Raw genomic sequence first — 17,943 nt, 5'->3', positions numbered from 1 at the left:
TTGTCAGTCTTTCCAGCTCTACGCAGTCTCAATTTACCAAACATTTAAACTTTAAAGTCCCTTCTTCAAAATCATGCTTGAGCTCAGAGGAGGAACTACAGAGAGAATTGGGGAGGGGACTGGCAAGCAAAGCCCCCAGGAAATCCTGGTTAAGAAGAACAGGGGCACCTGTGGAGTTAACACCTCTGCCTTGGAGTGTGAGTGTCTTAACCACCTCCTGTCAAAAATCTGAAAGGGTTTTCTTTGCATGCAAAGGAGCCAGACTTTCACAATCCCATTTCCAACTGGATAACGTTTGGATCTGTCTTGACAGGAACCAGAGTTGAAAACTGGAGCATATTTCAGGGAACTGGGCTTTTGTTGAGGCTGCCTCAGGGTTGGGATGTTCTAGGAGTTACATGACTATATGCCAAATAACTTTCTTCCACACGGAAGTGACTGGAAACCACGCAATATTGCCCATCAAACCCCAGTTTGAAAATCTCTCCAATTTAACGTTCCAAAAGGTCCTGCAGTATGTCCTCTGACAGAACAAGTGTGACAGAGAAGTTGAAGTGGAAGGGACAGTGACATTCCTGATTGTTCCATGTCCTCTCTTGCTTGTGGACTTTGCAGTTCCATTTTCCCTGGACGGTCCTCCCCTCTTCTCATTTGCCAGTTTCTACTTGTCCTTCAGATCTCAGTTTAGATGTAACCCGTTACCTCTTTCTGAAAGCTTTTGCTGACCCCCCAGGAGCGGGTTTAGAAGCTCCTGGAATATGCCTATGACTCCTGACGTTATTTTAGTTATATTAATAGCACTTGTTACATGTTAAATTATAACGATCGCCTCTGTGATCCTTCCTTAAATATTTGCATACTCAGGGCTCAGTCCTTAAACACCATAGATACACAAATGCCTCTTTCCATCTTGGACTGCTGCTTCAAACTCCAGACCCACCTCCTTTTTTTTTTTTTTTTTTTTTTTTTTGAGACAGTCCTGCTCTGTGGCCCAGGCTGGAGGGCAATGGCGCAATCTCAGCTCACTGCAACCTCCACTGCCTCCCAGGTTCCAGCATCTCTCCTACATCAGCATCCCAGATAGCTGGAATTACAGGCACGCACCCCCACACTCAACTAATTTGTGTATTTTTAGTAGAGATCACTATATTTGTGTATTTTTAGTAGAGATCACTATATTTGTGTATTTTTAGTAGAGATCACTATATAGAGAGCAGGCTGCTCTCAAACTCCTGACCTCAGGTGATCCACCCACCTCAGCCTCCCAAACTGCTGGGATTACAGGTGTGAGCCACCGCACCTGGTCTGCAACTGCTTTCTTGACAAGCATTTTATACCTTTTCAAAAAATGAACTCCTGATCATTGTTACAGGCTTCCACGAATCCTCCCATCTCAGTAAACAGCCAGTCTGTCTGTGCCATCATCTGTGAATCCTCTTTCCTTCAGATCCCACATCCCATGAGCTCCACCTTCAAAATATATATATCCATAACCTAACCAGTTTTTACAACTTCCATTGCTACCATACTAGAAAATCTATCATCATATCTCACCCAGATTTTCACAATGGGCTCCTCACTGGTCTTCCTGCTTCTCTTTGTCACCGCTCTCTTACTATGTATTCTAAACGCAGCAGTAATGCCTCTCTTCAAGACTCTCCCAGGGTTCCCTTCTCATTCAGTTTAATAGCCAAAGTGCTTCTCGTCGCCTGTGAGGGGTCTTCTCCCTTTTTCTTCCCCACAAGACCCCCTTGCTTTTCCTCAAATGTCAGGCATACTCCTGCCTAAGGCCTTTGCACTTGCTGTTTGCCTGGAAACTCCTTTCCCCAAATATGTGCCCTGTTCCTTTCCTTATCCCCCTTAGGTCTTTGCTTAAATATCACTTTCTGAGTGGGGACTTTGGAGGAGTGGGATGGAAAACATTTAGGTTCATGTTAAGTGAAATAAATGCAACACAGAAAAAAAATCCAAGACCTTGATTACTAGTAAATTAAAAATATATTACATATATTTATTAGATATTATTGATTTCTCATACAGAGTAGGTAGGTAGGGAGGTGTCAAAAATAGTCTTTCTTTTGAGTTTAAACTACTCCAAATCTAGCTCAACAAGAATACAGGGAAAAAATATTTTCTGACTTCCTTAAATGAAGTGACTGATAAAATATGACACAAATACAAGTTTTAGGATCCATAGAAAAAAGCTTCTGAAGACCTAGACTGCATTTTCATCTTTGCCCTAAGACTTCAGGCTGTCTGAAATGAGATGATGTCAGAGGCATCTGAACCAGAGCAACTCCATCTGCGTTGGGGCTCAGTAGAATCAGGCTCCTAGGCTGATTCTTCCAGGAGATTAGGGATTCTTAGTCACAGGATGAGATTGGAAGTCGCCACAGGATACAGGTCACAAAGATGTTGCTGATAAAACAGGTTGTGGAAAGACGCTGGCCAAAACCCACCAATACCAACATGGCGATGAAACTGACCTCCAGGCATCTTCACTGCTCATTATATGCTAATTAATTAGCATGCTAAAAGACATTCCCACCAGCATCAAGACCGTTTACAGATGCCAGGGCAATGTCAGGAAGTTACCCAAATGATCTATAGTCTAAAAAGGGAAGAAACCCTTGGTTCTAGGAATTGCCCAACCTTTCCCCAGAGAACTCATGAATTATCCATCCTTTGCTGAGCATATAATCAAAAAATAACAAGTATACTTAGTTGAGCAGCTGCTCTGCCTATGGAGTAGCCATTCTTTTATTCTTTTACTTTCTTAATTACTTTCTTTTTACTGTACAGACTCATCCCAAATTCCTTCTTGTAGGAGGTACCAAATACCCTCTCTTGGGTTCTGGATCGGGACCCCCTTTCTGCTGACAATGATGTCTCAGTTTCCCTCTACATGCCTTATCTTACCTCTCGAAATATCTGTGCCAAAAAAACCCAAAAAGCAAATAAACATGATCAACAGAAGAAAATTCCTGGTTGTTGAAAGTGAGTAATTGGTATTAGGTGATTAATTGTACAAAGCTCTGTTTTTGTGTAGTTGAGTCTTTTAATAATACCTTTTTTAAAAATTAAGATTAATGGGGAAGATAATTCCATCCTCCTAATGTTAGGGGTGTTCTGAACGGAGAGACCACCTAAGCAGGCTTGGGTTGAGCAACAAGGCTGCTTATTCACCCAGGTGCGAGTGCGCCGAGTCCAAAAAGAGAGTGAGCGGAGGGTGGTGTGATAGGAGTTGATGTTATAGGTTTGGGGTAGGCAGTGGAAAGCTACAGAAGTTACAGTTCAGAGAAGTTTTTGTAAGCTGACGGGGGTGTTGTGGGGAAGTGGGGGTGTCACAAGGTGCAGAGTCACAAGGTTGGGTTATCAGTTAAGGCAGGAACCCTTGAGGTAGAAACAATGGTACCATGTTGCAAGGTCAGTTAACTGGGCTTTGCAGGAGCTAGCCCTTCTCTTACTTCAGACTTGGTTTGGGGAGGCCATCCAGAGGTGTACGTGCGGGTCACGGGGGAGTCGCCAAGGCTCAACTAGGGTTTGGCCTATGGTGCAGCCAGTTCAAAGAACCTTGCATGTAAGACATTCTACAACAAGAGGAGGAGGAAGGGAGGGAGAGAGGAAGAAAAATAAAAGAAAAAGAGAAAAGAAAGGAAGGGAGCAATCTACTACAAACTACTGTGTGTTTGTGTGTTGTATCTAACTGGAACAAAATTTCACAAAACATTATTCTCACTATGCATATTTGCTACTCCATGTTACTCTTATTATGTATGTTAGCTATTCTGATACACATATTTGTTGTTTCTTTTAACACCGTTTATACGCTGCTGAATTAATTTGATGGTTCACAATCGTCCCAACATTTGAAAAACACTTGTCACTGCATCTTCCCTCTTTGAATATTGTGCCCCCACGTAAATGCTAATCTTCTCTGGTAGGCCACTCAGAGCATTCCTCAGCACTAGCTGAGTTCATTTGATAATTTCAAGAAGCAATTTTCTGCTTTAGAGGCAGAGGTCCACTTGTGAAGTCTAAAAAAGAGAGGTCTGGGGGGCGATCTCCTACTGGACTGAATGATATGCAGCTTACCAGAAGCAATACTTTGTCTTTCAACTTTCGACCACACACTACAAAATACATTTTACAACCAGTACACACATCGAATACACAAAAACTTAACGAAGTATTGCACTCCAGTATTTTCTATTCTATTTGAAAAATATTGCTTGTGCTTTCACTCTTGGTATTTGATTTCTATGGCCGTGGGCCTGGAGTTTCAAAGAAACAATAACTGTGGAACTGAGAGAATGAATCTCTTTGAATAGGATCTTCACTCACAGCTGGAGAAAGGACGCTGCAATCCTATCAGTTTCGGGATGTCACAAGAATGACCGAGTGACTTATATAAAACCCATTAAGGACGCAATGCTGGTGCATGGCGTTGTTATTAAAGAATAAGCACGGATCCCTTAAACCACCCAGGTAGAAACAGCCACGCCGAGTTTGTCCCAATCTATGGCTTCAACAGGGCGCCTCCCAGAAGCTTATCTTTTGGTGCCAAACTGCTGATTCCTCCCTCCGTAAAAACGTAAGCAGGAGAAGAGAATGGAAAGCGGAGGCTAATGTTACAGAAAGGCTTCCATGTGCAAACCCGCCTCCAACCAACCCCGACATTGACGGAAGCGCCCGAGGTGTCACGGGAAAGCCTGCCGATTGCCAGGTTGCGTCACGAGCCTTCCAGAAGCTCCCACGCGCCGCGGGGCTGCAAGCTCCCGACCAAGAATGGGGCATTCTGCATACACAGCTCGTTTTCCCTCAGCTCAAAAGTGTTCTGTCAACCACGATCTTAGGCAACATCCGTCATATTGCCGTCACACACTCCGCCCCCTCTGGCCAACGCGGGCCGATGGGCCGGAGTCCCGGGGCTGGCCACGAAAGATGACGCACTGGACGCGCCGGAAGCGACGTCTCTATGACGACAGCTCGGGACCAAGTTCACCGATTGGCTCCCCTGCTGCCAGGTGCGCTCTTAATTTTGTGGTTCGTGGGAACCGAGGCCCGTGCTGGGAGCGCTCTGGGCGCCCGTCTTCCTGCCCGCTGTGGGGTGGTCTTGGTTTATCCTCTCACACCCTCGGCTTCTGCAGGAATGACGCCTGCAGTACACCGAATAGCGTCAGGTTCCTTTTACGCTGTTGAGGAAGGTAACCCGCGTACCTTCAGCAAGCATATCTGACATCCAAAGCAGATAATTTTTAACACCTTCTTCCTCTAGAGGAGAAAAATTATTTCCGGCAATAACCCCGAAGTGGAATGGATAATAATTATGGCCAGTGAAATCTTCCTTATTGAATTTCACATACAATCATGCCTGTAAAAATTTTAAAAATACAGTACAAAACATTTTCAAAAAATGGATTAATATTTTAATAACCTTAATATATGTTTTGAAAAGGATGACTTTATACATACATATTAGTTTCTCACTGTAATGAATAATGGCATCATACTTTCTGTTTTCTTGTCTTCCTTAAAGTTCATACTGATTTTGAAAAAAAATTATCCTGGTTAAATATTCATCTTCAATATGCAGTAGAGCCAGATTTGTCATCCGTCATAGTTGATTGAAGAAAGCTTAATTTTATTAAGTTAAATTTCAAAAGTTGCTTTCACATGAAGAAACAGATACAGAAATAGAAAAATCAGCCGCTCGCAGTGCTCACGCCTGTAATCCCAGCACTTTGGGAGGCCGAGGCGGGTGAATCACAAGGTCAAGAGATCGAGACCATCCTGGTCAACATGATGAAACCCCATCTCTATTAAAAAAATACAAAAAATTAGCTGGGCATGGTGGCGTGTGCCTGTAATCCCAGCTACTCGGGAGGCAGAGGCAGGAGAATTGCCTGAACCCAGGAGGCGGAGGTTGCGGTGAGCCAAGATCGCGCCATTGCACTCCAGCCTGGGTAACTAGAGCGAAACTCCGTCTCAAAAAAAAAAAAAAAAAAAAAAAAAAAAAAAAAAAATCACATAGACATAAGAAAGTTAATTATCATGTACACCATTCTCATAAAACAAGATTGTTTTTCTCTGTTTTCCAACTAATTACTCTCCTTTTGTTGCTTAAATTCTTTACATTTAGGAGACTCCGTCCCCTTAAAGAACATACGGTTTAATTCTATTCTTGTTTTCTGGGCATGTCATGTCACTCTGCATCGCATCATTTGTAAAAGGAAATGACCATAATGTCACACAAGAAGACAGAGTAAGAAATTCCAGGCAGCTGTGTCTCCATGAAACAGCGAATGAGCTGCAGGTGCCGTCTGAAGCAACTGTTTTGGAATTCTGGAGTTGAGTCAGCACTTCCCGAGTCCGGGCAGAGACCAATGAGGAGGCTGCTCAGTTTGATGACTATCCCTGTTCAGATACCATCGTCCATTAGCCGGTGCCATGGCAGGCGGCCGGTGGGGACTGTGGGCCTCATTCCAGGTGGGGACTGGCTAGTGCCAAGGTGAGCAATAACGACTGTATTCTAAAAATCATGAGTGTTTTCATTGCTGATTATAACTTTTTATTTTTTTATTTTTTGAGACGGAGTTTCGCTCTTGTTACCCAGGCTGGAGTGCAATGGCGCGATCTCGGCTCACCGCAACCTCCGCCTCCTGGGTTCAGGCAATTCTCCTGCCTCAGCCTCCTGAGTAGCTGGGATTACAGGCACGCACCACCATGCCCAGCTAATTTTTTGTATTTTTAGTAGAGGCGGGGTTTCACCATGTTGACCAGGATGGTCTTGATCTCTTGACCTCGTGATCCACCCGCCTCAGCCTCCCAAAGTGCTGGGATTACAGGCGTGAGCCACCGCGCCCGGCCTGTAACTCTTTATTTTTGAGGAGTCAGCACAGAGGGGTAGTCATTGTTTCAACTCCAAAGGGATGAAACCTTTCCCAATGTCTAAAAAATTTCAAGAAATGGCTGGGTGCAGTGGCTTATGCCTATAATCTCAGCACTTTGGGAGGCCGAGGCAGGCAAATCACCTGAAGTCAGGAGTTTGAGAGCAACCTGACCAGCATGGTAAAACCCTGTCTCTACCAAAAATATAAAAATTAGCTAGATGTGGTGGTGGGCGTCTGTAATCCCAGCTACTCAGGAGACTGAGGCAGGGGAATCATTTGAACCCGGGAGGCAGAGGTTGCAGGGAGCCGAGATCATGCCATTGCACTCCAGCATGGGCGACAAGACTGAAACTTCATCCCCCAAATTTTTTTTTCAAAGAACAGTACTTCCCCCTCATCTACCCTCTTTGATATGTGAGGAAAGCTTAGATGTAAGGAAAACTTTGTTGGGTCATTGGCTGGCTGCAGGGACAATAGGAGAGAAACTTCAGTGACCACACAAAGCAAGGAATATACACTTTGGAAAAATAACTTGGAAAACTCACATATGAGGGGCGCCAGCACTGACAAGCAAAAATAAGCAATCCCTGAGGAGTGGGAGAACTGGATTTCCAGAGTTACTACAAAATAATTCTCAGAATGCAGAGTTCTCAAAAAAATCATAATAGCCAGGCATGATGGCACACACCTGCAATCTCAACACTTTGGGAGGCCGAGACAGGCAGACTGCTTGAACTCAGGAGTTCGAGATCAGCTGGGCAACATGGTGAAACTCTGTCTCTACAAAAAATGTAAAAATTAGCCAGGCATGGTGGCACGTGCCTGTAGCCCCAGCTACTTGGAAGGCTGAAGCAGGAGGATTACTTGAGCCCAGGAGGTGGAGGTTGCAGTGAGCTGAAATTGCACTGCTGTATTCCAGCCTGGACAATAGAGTGAGACCCTGTCTCTATTAAAAATATATATATAATATACATAAACAGGAAAGCATGATCCATTCACAGGAAGAATATATATATTTGACAGAATCCCCAAGAAAGCCCAGACATTGGAACTGTTAGTCAGACATTAAATCAATTAACTTAAATATTTTCAGAAAGGTAAAGAAAAGCATGGGTAGACAACTGAAGGAAATCAGAAAAATAATGTCTGAACAAAATGAAATATCAGTATAGAGAAATCATAAAAAGGAACTCAAACAAATTCTGAAGCTCAAAAGAACAATAACTCAAATAAAAAATTCACCAGAGAAGTACGATGGCAGATCAGACGGAAAAATATCAAGAAATCTGTTTGTGACCAGCCTGGCCAACACTGAGAGAGCCTGTCTCTACTAAAAATACAAACATTAGCTGGGTGTGGTGGCAGGTGTCTGTAATCCCAGCCACTTGGGAGGCTGAGGCAGGAGAATCTCTTTTGCCTGAACCCAGGAGGCAAGAGGTTGCAGTGAGCCTCTGTTGCTGCCTGGGCGACAGAGCAAGACTATCTCTAAGAAAAAAAAAAAAAAAAAAAGATTGAGTCTATGGAGTAAAAAGAAAAATTAACAGGGCCTGAGGGGCCTGCGGAACATCATGGAAGAATTGAGAAAGGAGCAGAAGGAATATTTGAAGAAATAATAAAATGTTCCAAATCTGATTAAAATTTCCCAAATTTGCAATGAATATACACCTCTGAGAAGCTTAATAGTCATAAGCATGATAAACTCAAAGAGATTTGCATTAGGAGACACAGTAGTCACACGGACAAAAACTAAAGACAGACTTTTGAAAGCAGCATGACAAGAGGTTATAATGTACAATTGTTTTCAGTAAAATTAAGAACTGATTTCTCGTCAGAACCCAGGATGGCCAAGACAGTGAGAAGACATACTCGAAGTGCGGAAGGGAAAGAGTTGTCAATCAAGAATTCCGTGCCTGGAAAATGCATCTTTCAGCAATAGAAGATAAATTAAGATGTCTCCACAGAAACAGAAGCTGAGGTAATTCATCACCAGTAGACTTGCTCTATAGGAAATGCTGAAGGGAGTCCTTCATGAGGAAATGAAAGGACACTCAAATGAAGTTCAGTGACAGGAACTCAAAGCAATAGAAAGTACAAAGTACAATGAGGTATGCATAAAATCCAGTATTATGCTTTCGTTATGGTGTGTGAGCACCGCTCAGTACCAAGCTTGATTTTCTAATCTTTTCAGGCAGACTCGTGGGAAGAAAAACACCAGCTGAGGTATATAGAGAAAAGAAAGAGAGTTTATTTACAAGGAAAGAAAAAGAGTTTATTTACAAGGATACCTAGAGACGCTCACAGGCTTCAACACCGGCAATGAAGCAGCACGGGTTTTCGCAAGTCCAAACCAAATCACCATTGAAGCTCAGTTCGGCTTCTGCTAAACAATCTTTTATACTTTTTAAAACAAAGAAGGGTCAAGTCAGGACACGTCTTCATGTAACTAACATCCTTGAGGTGTTTACCAAAAATTGGATCAGGGAACTGGCCAGGTTCCCAGGTCCAGCTCTTCAGAGCCTTTTTTTTTGCATTGGGAAAATTCTGAGCTCAGAATACTCCCAATGATAAGGAAATGAAGATATAGAGTCTGTCCATGACTTGTAAACATAATTAACTCCTTCTGTTCCATTACATATGGTTTGAAACTTCTTTTTCCTATGTGATTTAATAGACAAACCTTAATAATGATTGTGAATCTATGTTAGTGAGCATACAATGAGTAAAGATGTAATCTCGGCTGGGCGCAGTGGCTCACGCCTGTAACCCCAGCACTTTGGGAGGCCAAGACGGGTGGATCACCTGAGGTCGGGAGTTCCAGACCAGCCTGGCTAACAGGGAGAAACCCCATCTCTACTAAAAATACAAAATTAGCTGGACGTGGTGGCACATGACTAGCTACTCGAGAGGCTGAGGCAGGAGAATTGTTTGAACACGGGAGGCAGGGGGTGTGGTGAGCTGAGATCATTCCATTGCACGCCACCCTTGGCAACAAGAGTGAAACTCTGTCTCAAAAAAAAAAGATGTAATCTCTGATAGTAACAATATTGAGGAGAAAAGATGGGGATGTGTATGAGAAAAGTGTGTATTATTAAAACTAAGTGGGCATTATTTGAGCTAGGTTATTGTAAGTTTAAGACATTAATTATAATTTTCAAGGTATTCCCTTAAAAAAAAAAAAACCTAAAAGTACACACAGAAAAGGACAGAAGAAGGGAAGCAAAATGGTATGCTAAAAACAGAAAAAGGCAGCAACATAGGAATCAAGGAAGAAAAACACAAGACACATGGAAAACAGAAAAATAGCAGAGTCAGGATGTCTTTATCGGTAATTCCACTGAATATAACTCAACTACTTGTTATATTCTACTAAAAGACATAGATTGGCAGATTGGATTAAATAAAAAACAAGATCTACCAATATGATATCTGCAAGAGATTCACTTTAGATATAAAGACAGAAGTGGTTCAAAGTAAAAAGTAACCCAAAGACAATTTGGGTGGCAATATTACTGTCAGAAAAAAAGTAGACTTCAAGTTAAAAAAAAAAAAACTTGCAAGAGATAAAGAGGGACTTCATATACTGACAAAATATTCAATACTATAAGATATAACAATTGTAAATATATACGTACCTAACATCAGAGCCAAAAAATATAAAGCAAAAGTTAACTGAATGAGGAAATAGAAAACTCTACTATAATAGTTGGGAAATTCAATACTCCCCTTTCAATAATAGCTACAACTAGACAGAAAATCAATATACATGGAAACAGAGGACTTGAACAACAGTATAAAACAATTGTACTTAATAGATAGATACCAGCTCTGCACAGTGGCTCAGGTCTGTGATACCAGCACTTTGGGAGGCTGAGGTGGATGGATCACCTGAGGTCAGGAGTTCAGGACCCACCAGACCAACATGGTGAAACTGCATCTTTACTAAAAATACAAAATTTAGCCAGGCATGGTGGTGGCGCCTGTAGTCCCAGCTACGCAGGAGGGTGAGGCAGGAGAATTGTATGAACCCAGGAGGTGGAGGTTGCAGTGAGCAGAGATCACACCACTGCATTCCAGCCTGGGTGGCAGAGTTAGACTGTCACAAAAACAAAATAAAATGTAAAAGAGAAAGAAAACTTATCCAAGTGAAAAAAAGAAGTAAAATTTTGTTTACAGATGACATGATTATATATATAGAAAATCCTAAAGAAACCAAAAAATATTGTTACAAATAATAAATGAACTCAGCAAAGTTGCATGATATAAAATAACACACACACAAAAACAGTTGTATTTCTATGAACTGTTACACAGTCACTATGTACAATGTGAAAATACAATTAAACATTTCTAGTTTCTGGTCTTGCATGTACAAAGCTGGAAGTCACCACTTCATCCTAATAAGTAAAAAGTTTAAGCTAAAAAATTAACAACTCTTTTTCATCAGAGAGGTATGGTCACAGGGCAAACCACTGCCCCTAAAATTGGAGAGACTGACAGGCAAAAAGAGAGTATTTTGGCTTCTTAGAGCAAAAACCCATGAACACAAACCTCTTCGGGAACCAGTGCCAATGCAAGAAAACCTTAACTCTAACTGATGAATTGCTGGGGACTTAGCAAGGATAAGTCAGAGATTAAAAACTCTAGGAGAACCCAGTTATCAAGGGACCATGCCCACCACCTCCCCATGCTTTTGTGAGTCCTCCAGGAACTCAACAAAGCTCTTACAGTGACAGAGGCAGAAATCGTGAAGAAATAAGATAAGTTGTCTCTGAGAAACTCACTTTAAAGATAAAGACACATATAGATTAAACGTAAATCAATAAAGTTATACCATCCGAACACTAATCAAAAGAAAGCAGAAAATAGCTATATTAATTTCAGACAGAGTAGCCTTCAAAAGCAAGGAGAGCTGTCAGGGATAAAAAGGGGAATTATATAATGAACAAGGGGTTAATTCTCTAAGAAGACATAATCCTTAATGTGTATGCACCTAAAAACAGACTGTCAAAATACATGAGGCAAAAGCTGATAGAACTTCAAGAAGGAAGAGATGAATCTACTATCACAGAGATCTCAAAAATTCTTTATCAAAAATGGGCAGATCCAGCAAGCAGAAAATCAGTAAGGATAGGGTTGACATCAACAACAGCATCAATCAACTGGATGTAATGGCCGTTTACAGACTTCATCCCACAGCAGCAGAATACTCTTTCTTCTCAAACTCACATGGAACACTAGTCGGTATAGACCATGTTCTGGGCCCTAAAACATACCTTAACAAATTTAAAAGAAATCATACAGTGACTTCTCTCAGATGACAATAAATTTAACTAGAAATCAATAACAGAAAGATAATTGGAAAATCCCCCAAATACTTGGAGATTAAGCAATACACTTCTAAATAACACATGTGTCAAAGAAGAAATGCCAAGAGCTATTAAAAGATATTTTAACTACGTGCAAATGAAAACACAGCTTACCAAAATTTATGGAATGCTGTGAAAGCAGAGCTTAGGGGGAATTTATGGCATTGAGTATATATATTTCTCATATATACACATTAGAAATAGCATAAAAATACCTCAGAATAAACTTAATGAAGGAGGTGAAAGACCTGTACACTGAATACTGCAATACATTGCTTAAAGAAATTAAAGAAGACATAAATAATTGGAAAGACAGCCCATGTTCATGGATTGGAAGACTAACTCTTGCTAATATGATAATACTATTTGATATACAGTTTCAATGTATTCCTTATCAAAATTTCAACCTTTGTTTGCAGAAATAGAAAATCCCATCCTAAAATTCATATGGAAAATCAAATTACCCTGAATAACCAAATAAAATCTTGAAGAAAAGAATAAAGTTTAAAGACACATACTTCATAATTTCGAAACTTTACACAAACCTACAGTAACCTTAAGAGTGTGGTACTGGAACAAGAATAGATACGCAGATCAATAAAATAGAAAGGAGAGCCCAGAAATAAACCTCACTTATATGGTTGATGGATTGATTTTCAACAACTGCCAAGACCCATTCAATGGGAAATGGACAGTATTTTCAACAAATGGTGCTGGAAAAACTGGATATCCAAATGCAAAATAATACACCATCTACAAAAATTAACTCAAAATGGATCAAGGACCTAAATTTAAGAAGTAAAACTATAAATCTCTTAGAAGAAAACATAAAATTCTCTATTAGACAATGTAATTCTCAAGTATTGCTCATGTGATAAAAAATAGATCAATCGAGCTTCATAAAAATTAAAAAGTTTTATGCATCAAAGGACACTATCAAAAGAAAGAAAAAACTCACAGAATGGTGGAAAATATTTGCAAATCATATATCTGAAGAATTAATATCTGGAATATATAAAAACTCATGCAACACAACAAAACCCAACTCAAAAATAGGCAAAGGATTTGAACAGACATTTCTCCAAAGAAGATGTACAAATATAGCCATTAGGGAAATGCAAATTAAAGCCACAATGAGATAAAGCTTCATACCTATTAGGATGGCTATACTACAACAAAAACAGAAATTAACGTGTTGGCAAAGATGTGGAGAAACTAGAATCCTTCTGCATTGCTGGTGAAAATGTATAATGATGTAGCCGTTGTAGAAGACAGTTTGATGGTTCCTCAAAAAAGCTGATTACAGAATTACTCTATGATTCAGCAATTCAACGCCTAGCTGTATACCCAAAGAATTGAAAATAGTGACCCAGACACTTGTACACCAATGTTCATAGCAGCATTATTCGCAATGGCCAAAAGGCGGAAAGAACCCGAGTGTTCAGCAAGATATGAATGGATAAACAAAATATTATGTATGTATATTTATATGCTGTCTATGTGTAAACACACACACACACACACACACACACAATGGAATATTATGTAGCCATTAAGGGCATGGAGGATACATGCTGCAATATGTATCAACCTTGAAAACGTTATGCTAATTAAAAATAACCCAGACATAAATGGACAAATGTTGTATTATTTCACTTATATGGCATATCTAGAACAGGAAAATTCATAGAAACATAACGTAAAATAAAGGTTAGCAGAGACTGTGGGGAGCAGGGAATAGAGACTGTTCAATGGGCATCTTTAAGGATGACGAAAATGTTCTAGAATTAGGTAGTGATGGTGCTGTTGTGAATACACTAAAAACTTTATTGTACCACTTTAAAATGGTAACTTTAATGTTAAACGTAGTTCCACAATTTGAAAGTGTTTCTAAGTTTTAAAAATAGGAAATGATAAAATTAGATTTCAGCTAATTCTTCCCAGCTTTATAATTTGGATCCTGCTCCTTTATATGTCATGGCTCATGTCTTATACCTACTTGATGTCTCTCTGGTACTGCTGCACAGCTGTCATATATCAAATCCACAGCTTCGCACATGCTTCCCACTCTTCTAGTTTCTCAACTATTTGTAAGGTTGCCCTCCTCTGTGTTTTCCATTAAATCTTCCATTAGCCAAACCACCCCCATGTACCTCGTTCCCTAAGTTTCCCCTGCTCTAAACTCCCAGGCCAAATTGTGCAACTTCATTGCCTTATATTAAAAATAAATAGAATTTTTAAAAATCCGCTAGATTAGGGTAGTGTCCTGATTTTATTCATCTTTTTCTTTTGGTGAAACTTGAGAAGTGTCTTGCATTTAAGTGTATTTAATCATCTAGACTGTGCAATGGAGCCAGTTTCTCCAGACAGGCTGGAGATCACCTGCATCAGAATCAACTGAGATGCCCGTTGAAAATGTAATTTTCCAGGCCAGTGAGTCAGTCTCGGAGTGTAAACCTTGGGAAGCCGTATTTTTTTTTTTTTTTGACTTTTTAGCATTTACTTTCCCCATCACACATTCACTTAACAGTGAATGTGTTTGAAACAGCCTTCACTTAAGTTCCATGGCACTGATGAAGAGAAGGCTGGTGTTCCTTCATGAAAGGGCTGTCAGAGCTGCCTGGGAAGAAGGCGTGCCTTGGGGAACTGGGAAGATGCCGTCAGTGTGGGTGGGCAGGGGGACAGCCAGTCATCCTGCCGCCAGCCCAGTAGCTTCCAGAGGCAGGTGCCCAGGTCCTGCCGGGGCCCCTCACAGGACTAGGGGCAGGGACTGCACCTCCTCCAGGCACTCGTCGTAGGCCTCCTGGTACTCCTCATGGGGCTTGACCATTATCACACAGGTGGGGCGCTTGGAGCCTGCAGCTGCACCCAGGTCCGTCTTAGAGGGGATATAGACATAGGGCAGGTTTCGGTCCTCACACATGACTGGGAGATGGCAGTATACCTCAATGGGCAGTGTGTCCCCTGCCAAAACCATGATCCCTTTTTCTCCTTTGTTGACAGATTTCTGAACCTCTTTCACCCCGCGCCGAATCTGCTTCTGCTTCACCGCTTTCTTGATGCATTTGCAGAGCTTCCGCGTGAGGGGACGAGAAGCCAGGGGCGGCGCGATGGGGTTCTGGTTGACCAGCAGCTCTTGGTAGGTGCGCTCCCCGGAGCATGCCGCCGCCTGAGCCTCGGGCCGGTCGGGATCTGCCTTTACTTTGGTCATCGCAGCGGCCGCGGAAACCTAGTCCCCGGGAAGCCGTATTTTAACCAGCTCGCTCGGGGATTTATTTGTGTCTGCTATTTAAAACTCTATGAACCACCGGTCTGGGCTGTATTTTGCGGTGTATTAGGGGGTCTTCGGGAGGTCTCGCAGACGCCCTTCCTCTTGGCTCTAGCACCCGCCTCTCGGCCTCTCACACACCCGGGGAGGGGAATGCAAACACCTCCGGCAACGTGAATCCAGCACAGCGCGGCGCTCTCTCAGGCTCCCCGGCGCAGGCGCAGAGCCGCGACCGCGGCCGATCTGTTGCGCACTCCCAGTGTGTTTCCTGTTCGGCAAGTGGTCGCCCGTGTCAGGAGACCTGGGTCCAGGCCACGACCGTGATCGTCCCCGGACACGGAGCAGAGCGTGATCGGCCGCAGCCCGAAGGGAAGAGCGCCTGCGAGCCCGGGAAACCCGAGGGGCGTCGCAGCAGCGGGCGACGCGGGGGTTTCTCTTGAATCCTTCCGACTTCCCCAAGGCCCGAGCACTCAGGTTCCGCTCCAAGTGCGGGACCCGTCCGGGGTGTGTCGGGGTACTCGGCCGGAGGCGGCCGGTGAGTGGGGCGCGCGGGGCCCGGGGCCCGGGGTGGGGGGTCTTGGATGTTCTGGAAAGTGGAAACACGGTGTCTTGGAAGGGAACGGGCGACAGGGCCGCGGGTGGTTTGGCTGCAGGTCCGGCCGGGAGGCACGGCCACGGTTGGGACGCCGTGTGGCGAGGGGTCTTCAGGGGGCCCCCAGCGCTCGTCTCTGCGGGCCGGCCCGGTCCCTCTGCGGCGGTGGCAGCCGGCGGTTTCCCGTGGATCCCTGAGATGAATTCAGGAGCAGGGTTGCGCCCGCTTCCCGGCCGGCTGGGCGAGGGAGGGCTCCGTGCTGGGTGAGTGCAGGCGCCGCTCCAAGACTTTGTAACTCACGTAAGCCTCGCACCGACCCGATGAAATGGCGTGCCGTTATTATCCCCACGCTACCCATCAGGAAGTTGAGTCACAGAAAGTACTTGCTCGGGCGCGGCGGTGGCTCACACCTGTGATCCCAGCACTTCAGGAGGCCGAGGTGGGCGGACCACCTGACGTTAGGAGTTTGAGACAAGACTGGCCAAGATGATGAAACCCCGTCTCCATTAAAAATACAACAATTAGCCAGGCGTAGTGGCGCGCACTTCTGGTCCCAGCTACTCAGGGGACTGAGGCAGGAGAATCGCTTGAACCTGGGTGGCGGAGGTTGCAGGGAGCCGAGATTACGCTACTGCATGCACTCCAGCCTGGGTGACAGAGTGGGACTCTGTCTCAAAAAAAAAAAATTTTTTTTTTTGCTTGAAGTTACATGGACTAGTGACTACCAGTTCTTAGTTTATGGTTCCGATGATGAGGTTGGAACTACAACAAAGTAGTTGTTAATTATTTGTTGGTAGGTGCATTGACATTTACTGTGGATCTTTGTGTGTGAGTTCGTGCTTTGAGCCAGTTTCTGTGAAGATTGTTACCTGAAGATCACCTTTGGTAGGACAAGATTTTCCCTATTCTGTGATTAAACTGAGGCTGCCCAGGCACTTCTGCTGATTGCTTCGTGGATTGGCAAAGGCTCCAGGAAGCAATCAGCCTAGAGCCACAAAACGAAGCACCTGGAGAAGCCCTATTCCAGAACCTTCGAAACCTTCTTTTTTCTGAAGCGGGTAGAAAATAAAGGAGAATTATTCCTGGATCAGGAATTGATTATAGGAGAAAGTGACATTGTCAAAAGAATTTTAGCTAATTGGGGTAACAGTGGTGGCCAACGCTGTTAGTGCTAGAAAGTTAGAGCCACATAAAGGAAGAGCTAACCACCAGATTTTCTAGGACTGCAGCCTGTTGTTACCACTTAAGAATGTTTTTGTGGGGATACAGTATCCAGAGAGCAGTAAGGTAACCTAAATAATGAAAGTATGAGGAAGAAAGGAGAAAAGGGGAGGCCACTTTCCACATTGTGTGGAGGAATCCCTTGGATGGAATCTGAATAAACGTATGGCCCTAACATTGTGGAGACAAGCCCTAACCTCCTGGCCTCTCTGAGATATGTTTAGGGACTATCCATGAAACTTCTATCACATTCACTAGGTTTCCCTTTCCCATCTCATATACATCCTCCAAAGCCAGGAAAAAGAATGCCTCTCTCCATGCTCTAGAGCAGCAGCTGCTGAAGGGAGCCTCAAATCCTCAGGACAGCATCTTTCCTTAAACATACCATCACAGTTTTCAAATTCATTGATGTGAGATAAGCATAGTAATTGCATCATCTCCCTTGTGTTATGTATGATATTCTTTGTTGTAAATGTCTTGTCATATTTTAACTTGCAGTATTCACAAAAGCTTTGTAAGAAGAGACAAGCACATGCTAGTAATGGTGTTTTATAATATGGGACAAGATTTTTCAGAAAGGTGACTTGACCAAGGAAGCACAGC

The 17,943-nt window shown here is 43.0% G+C and overlaps 2 protein-coding genes and 1 pseudogene across 11 annotated transcripts in view; 2 read left to right on the top strand and 1 right to left on the bottom strand.

Moving 5' to 3' along the window:
* Window positions 1-17,943, top strand: part of PRSS16 (serine protease 16) — a 194,443-nt gene that overhangs the window by 68,458 nt on the left and 108,042 nt on the right. The window lies entirely within an intron of this gene.
* ZNF391 (zinc finger protein 391) overlaps window positions 1-17,943 on the top strand; it is an 83,426-nt gene that overhangs the window by 54,715 nt on the left and 10,768 nt on the right. For 4 of the 10 annotated variants that reach the window (XM_008993796.5, XM_078368122.1, XM_054254750.2 and 1 more), the window contains exon 1: window positions 15,750-16,062. The exons of 5 other annotated variants lie outside the window; for them this stretch is intronic. The gene's annotated coding sequence lies outside the window, so the exon portion shown is untranslated. Of the gene's footprint in view, window positions 1-15,320; window positions 15,399-15,749; window positions 16,063-17,943 lie in introns of those variants that run through there. One more of the 10 variants, XM_078368123.1, reaches the window with a different exon arrangement.
* On the bottom strand, window positions 13,891-15,916 carry LOC100413888 (NHP2 ribonucleoprotein homolog (yeast) pseudogene; annotated as a pseudogene).

The sequence above is a fragment of the Callithrix jacchus genome, chromosome 4, assembly GCF_049354715.1.
Source record: "Callithrix jacchus isolate 240 chromosome 4, calJac240_pri, whole genome shotgun sequence".
In the NCBI taxonomy this organism is placed as follows: Eukaryota; Metazoa; Chordata; class Mammalia; order Primates; family Cebidae; genus Callithrix; species Callithrix jacchus.
Note: the sequence above shows the minus strand (reverse complement) of the source record. Positions and strands in the feature narration are given on the sequence as shown.